This window comes from Meriones unguiculatus, chromosome 19 (assembly GCF_030254825.1).
Source record: "Meriones unguiculatus strain TT.TT164.6M chromosome 19, Bangor_MerUng_6.1, whole genome shotgun sequence".
In the NCBI taxonomy this organism is placed as follows: Eukaryota; Metazoa; Chordata; class Mammalia; order Rodentia; family Muridae; genus Meriones; species Meriones unguiculatus.
The window spans coordinates 45,710,210-45,716,209 of record NC_083366.1 but is presented as its reverse complement, the minus strand read 5'-3'; the positions used below and the strand labels follow the sequence as shown (position 1 = coordinate 45,716,209).

The 6,000-nt window shown below is 44.0% G+C and overlaps 1 long non-coding RNA gene across 1 annotated transcript in view; it reads right to left on the bottom strand.

The window, feature by feature from the left end:
• Positions 1-674: 674 nt before the first annotated feature.
• The window catches only part of LOC110548212 (uncharacterized), a 61,221-nt gene continuing 55,895 nt past the window's right edge, over positions 675-6,000 (bottom strand). Inside the window, exon 8 of the long non-coding RNA XR_009587801.1 lies at positions 675-2,997. This is a non-coding gene — a long non-coding RNA (uncharacterized LOC110548212). The remainder of the gene's footprint in view (positions 2,998-6,000) is intronic.

Genomic DNA, 6,000 nt, shown 5'->3' with positions numbered 1-6,000 from the left:
TTGGTTTGCTGCTTTTCAGCTTCTTTAGTTCTTTGTATATACTGGATATTAGTATATAATATCTATACGGGACCTTCTTCAACAGGACTCACTGGGTGAAAGGCGTCATTATAGTGGGCCCTGCGGGAACTGGCTAAGACTTCTAGCCTTCTGGATATGAGGTGATGGTAAACATCAAATCCAGGGACCAAACTCCAACCTTCCCAATATGGGGTTAAGCATAACGGTGAAATTCTGAAGGTGAGCATCACTGGAGCGGGACGCTCTTCATACCTACGCTTTGAGTGCGTTCACCGGTGTTCCTGGGTCAAGTGTGACTGGACATCACTGGGTTCCAGTTCTGTCACAGCTCCAAGCCTAGCCCTGGGACAGGGTTTATCCCCCGTGGCACAGTTGGTACTTGGGGCTGGCTAATTCTTTAGGGGAAGAGGTTGTCCCTATGTGCTGTAAGATGTTTAAAGCACTCCTGGCCTCTACCCACTCGATGCAAGTAGAACCTCCCCTGAAGTTCCCTGTTATGACAACCCAAAGCCTCTTCAGATATTTCTAATAGCCTCTGGGAGAGAAGGGCAAAATTTCCCACAGCTGAAAAGCACCGTCTTCAACCTATAATTTGTACTGAATTAGCAAGCCAATTACAGATCAGGTTGAATCTGCACTCATTTATTAAGCTTTCATATAAACAAATAATAAGACCACATTAGACATGAGCTTGTGGGTTTGGGCCATACTGGAATCATTCTCTCTTAATTGTTACCTACTCTGTTTGTACCAGGATAGCAATACAGCCCGTAATAAAACTGTGGCCCCCACAGTTGTATGCCACCCCCTCGCTGTCAGCTCCCTTTCCTTACTCTTTATGCGACACCTCCTTCCCACCTTCCCGCTGACTTCAACATGAAGCCCTTTTGAAGAATGTTTTCCACACAGTGCTAATAAGAAAAAAAAAAAAATGGCTCACTGCTGGTTACAGGCAGCAGGGCTCTGGACGTCTGGGAGAGATTTCTGCATGGAGACTTCGCCAGCCAGCATAACTCACTCCAAGAAAAGGCCACCCGGCCCTTGTATTTGCGTGGCCAGCTGTGGGAGTGGGGGTCCTGTCGGTGAGTTTAACCGCTGACAGCAATGCTCAGCGTATGTTTTGGTTTTGCTGAGAGACAGCTGGCTCAGCCGAGAAGGACCTCCCCTTCAAGGGTATGAAAGCATTTTGCCCCCAGGAAAGGAACAAAAGCAATCAGTGGTTCTTGGAGAGGGAGCTCTCCTTGCAAGTCATGAAATTAAACAAAGTGTTACCATTAGTTTAATTTTAACAGGTTCCACTGCGGGTGGGAGTTCTGGGTCAAGAGTGGAGAGGATTCAGTGAAAATTCAGTATGACCGACATACCAGCTCATACATACCTCTGGATACTACCTGGAAACTCCACGAAACCAGACAGCAAAATTTCTTTTTTCATTTTAGTTTTTTGCACGGCCTTGCAGTTGCAAAATGGATTTTTGGTCCTCAAGTGATAGAGGGGACTCTTCTCTTCTAAGGGTCTTTTAGAACTTCCGCCAGTGAGCTAGGAGAGTACGGGCACCAGGGCCACCAATACATAGAGATAGCTAGACATCCAGCATTGTCTCTTAACAGTTTCATTGCACAGATGGAAAAATGTAAACGCTCTTACTGTTTTAAAGCTCTATGCCATGTGTGTTGATGTTTCTTAGCATGTCTTATCGAAAGTACAGGTACTTATTTAGAAAAACAAAATCAGTTGAAGTACACGGTTAAACTCACAGGAGCGTCAAGCGTCTAGAGGTCATGGGAGGGTATGTGGTTCTTCTTAAATCCTCCGTCTACTTGGAGTATGTAGAGTGGATGAGGCCGTGTAACAGGCAAGCTGTGATCCATGGCTGTCCCAATCCCCTTTCTGAAGCAGCTGTGATTTGTCTTTGGCAAACACTGCCCTTACTGTCTGTGTTGACTCTTTATTGAACCGTTTTGAGATGTCTAGTGAAAACTGGATCTGGAGTATAAATACTCGTTGAGTTTCCATGCTCTGTTATGACTTTTTTCTCTCCCCACACAAATGATCTCTTATCACTGGGTCCAGGCTGGTTTTTTAGTTGACTTTCAGATATGGGATGACTCACTTACGGAGGAGCTCATCCATTTCAGGGCTTAAATGCCACCTATTTACTGCCTCCGCCATCCAGATATCTGAGCCTCTGCTTCTAATCCAGTACCACCAGCAACAGGAGTCTCAAGGCTAACAGGTTCAGATCTTCATGGCTGATCCCACCAGCCGACCTGTTCTCCCTGTGGTCATTCTGAGCTCAATCAATGGCAGCTTCATTCTTCCCTTCAGTTAGGCCCAAACCCTTGGTCTCGTGATGCAAATAGTTTGCCCACTTTCGAGAGCATCTATCCACTATCTAACTGTTTCTTGCTGCTCCTGTTTCCATGCCGACAGCCCTGTGCCACCCTTGCCCTCTCTTAAAAGAACTTATTTTTTAAAAGTTTTATATGTATCTGCACTTGTGATGGCGGTATGCATGTGGAGGCTAGAGTAGGCATCTCGGCTGCTCTCTACCTTGTTTTAACAGGGTCTCTCCCTGAACCTGGACCTCATCAGTTCAGCTAGACCAGCTGCAGAGATATTTCTGTCTCCACCTCCAAATGTTGGGACTGTAGGCCATTACTCCCATACTTGGCTTTTTATATAAGTTCTGGAGATCTGAACTCGGGTCCTTATGCTTACACATGGCTCACACAGCCATGTCTACAGTCCCCACCCTGGTCTTTTGTTTAGTTAAAGGCGATGTCATCTTATGTCATCTTCCTATGCTTCTGTTGTTCCTTTAGCATTCATTTTCTTATCCCAGCAATGAGAAGGACCCTTTAAAACTGCCTCTTCAGAGCAGATAGGTGTTTCATGCTGTCATCCCAGCACCTGGCAGGCTGAGGCAGAAGGATGGCTGTGAGTCTGAGGCCACACAGTGAGTTTCAAGTCAGCCTGGAACAGAGTAAGACCATAATAATTAAAAAGCTACTCTGCTTAAGAAATCATCTCAAGTCACCACATTTGAGCATCACCTTCCAGTGGATGAGAAGAGAGCAGATGTAGCTCTGGTAGCACTTTCTCCCACCTTTCCTGGGCTCAAGGTACTCTAGGCCAACTGTCCCTGTCAGTAATCTTGAGCCCACTCAGCGTCCATGTACCTATGAGCCTTTGTACTTGTTCTTATGCTCCCAGATTGCTGTTGCTCCAAGCCAAAACCTTGATTCTCCCTCGCTGCCTTCTGTTCAAATGCTGCCTTACCAACAAGGATGTCCCTGGCATCACCATGCAAGGCTGCAGCCACACCCTCAAGACATTTGCCTTCCCTTGGCTAATGCTCTCCAGGGCAGCCATTACTTACACTGCTCTATGACTTATTGTCTTTCTGCAATGTGGGGCCTTAAAGATTAATGAGGGCAAGGCTTCATTTTACTTGTCGATCTACCTCTGAAGGCTATACCAGTGTCTGCTGATACATTTTAGATGCTTAGCACACATATGCACACTAAATGGAGCTTTTATGTGCAGGTTGCTTTTCACAGGAAACATTCTATCATCCTGTAAGTCTGGGTGAAACATTTCTCCCACGATAATATGTTCCTTTTCAGGTACTCCCCAATCTGCATGATGGTTCCATAGTTAACTTAAACAACATAGCAGTGGGCTCAGTTACTCTGCTCACTGGTGAATCCTCGATAGTTGCAAGGGTACGTATGCATGGTTGCAACTCAAGTATTTGTTTTATTGAATATATTTTCTATTCAGTTTAAGGCATACTTACATATTGTGCCTTGTGGACTTTATTTGGAATATGTGCTGTATCAGACAGGACTGGTCAGTTGTGATCATTAAATTTTCATGTATATCTTAAGAGCTAAGGTCCATTACCACCAGCCCTCAATAACGAACCCAAATTATTTTCTATTCTGTGAGCATTTTTGGTCCCTTTTTTCCCCAGGGTGAGGGTGTTCTGTTCAGTCTGTTCAATGTTTCCTGGGGTAAAAGCATTGGTGATAAGAGACTGAAACTGGGCGGCGGGGGGCACAAAAGAAGGTGGGATCTGTGTAAGGACTTGTTTCTCAACCTTAGAATATTTTGAAGTTAAAAAAAAAAAAACAACACATTTTTCTGGGGACATACTAAAAAAGAGTTCTATTTTTGCATACATTGGACACAGAGAAGTGTTTGCCCCGGTGAGAAAGTAAATAGCTGTGGGGTCTAGACCAAGATACAGACAACAAATCAATAACAGGCCACTAGGAGGAAGCTGGGAGAAGACTTTACATCCAGGCAATTATCACCCCATCCCACAAGATGTCCCTGCTCCGGGCAGGCCAGGGCTGCCTGGGCCTGGGTGGCCCTGTGGTGAGTTAACTGATGCCTCTTCCATTAATCTACTTCTCTGGCTTCTCCTGAGAAATCTTCCTGGAATTGCAACCAGCTTCAGGGTTCCAGAAACTTAATTTTATACACAGTAAATGAGTTTGGCCTGAGGTTGAACCTGGATGTTTTCTTGACTTTTGCAGATTTCAGAACTTGAAGGTGAAGCCATTCAAACCAACAAATGACTTTGCTTGGTTCAATTTTTTATTTTGGAAGGAAGCAAAAAATAGAGTTTTCATCTTTCTTTCTTTCTTTCTTTCTTTCTTTCTTTCTTTCTTTCTTTCTTTCTTTCTTTGTTAATTACCTTGGAGCATTTGATATTAACTGACTGGTTTGAAAGGCTTATATCTGATTGAGTGCCATATGCCAGAAACCCATATTTCACTTATGCCCTCATCCTAGCTGGTGATTTTCATTTTAGATTTGATAATGATTGATGATTTGGGTTGCGGGCAGCACCCAGTAGCAGCTTGAAATACTTGTATTTAAGTCCAGTCTGCTCTAACATCCCAGCGTTACGGTCTAAAACCGATTCAGCTCCAAAACATTACATTGGCTGCTGAACAAATAGTAACATACATGCATTGGGCCCATACGTGGCTGGAAGAAATAAGTGAACAATAATACTGTTTCCTCCTGTGAGCGGAAGCACGTGATGGGATGAATAGAGATAATTTCTACCAATGTGACAAAGTTGATTTTCACAGGTTTGCACCTCCAACAATGGGGAATTGGAAACACTCGTGGGAATGTTGTACTTCTGAAATTGAAGGTGAGCTGGGGAGTTGTTTTGTTTTTAACTTGGTGTAATTTAGTATAAAAGTGAAAATGGCATCAAGGTTTCAAGAACCTGGGAGAGAGTATTGATTCAGAAGCTGGGAGGCATTGTTCAGATGAGGCAATCACATTAAATAAGGACCTCAGGACAGAGCAGTGATTCAGCAGGCTTGTATATTATCCTCAAGGAGCACACTCTCTATTTATCCTCAAGAAACATACTTTATATTCTCCTCAACACACTTCCTAAAAATAAGGGAAGAATACCTTATTCTTGGCTAACACTTAAGTGAGGAAATTGAATTTTGGGGGGTGTATCACTCGTGTGTCATACCGTTCACCCTTTAAAAAATTTAAACCTTTATTATTTTTGGACTTTTCTCACGTGTGCTTTGCATACCGACCACCCTCACCTTCCACCTCCCTCCCACCCTTGTCTCTTCTTCCCCACTCGAGAATCTTCATCCAGTCGGTTCACTCTTTTAAACTACACAGTGCAGCGGCTCTCGGTGTGATTTGAGATTGAGCGTCCATCACCATCCTCCAGAGTGGGGTGCAGAGCATCCCATTATCCCAAGAAACTCACAGTCTCATTGTCAGTCACCCCACATTCTCTTTCCTCTCAGCTGCTGTCAGCCACTTACCTACTCTTTTTCAGGAATCTGTCTATTTTATCTATTTTATCTGTAAGACCCGTGATCTTTTTGTGTTTGGGTCTTAAAATGTAGTACATTTTCAAGGCTCCTCCATGGAGTTAACACGCACCGACAATTGGTTCCTGTGTCTGGCTACATAATA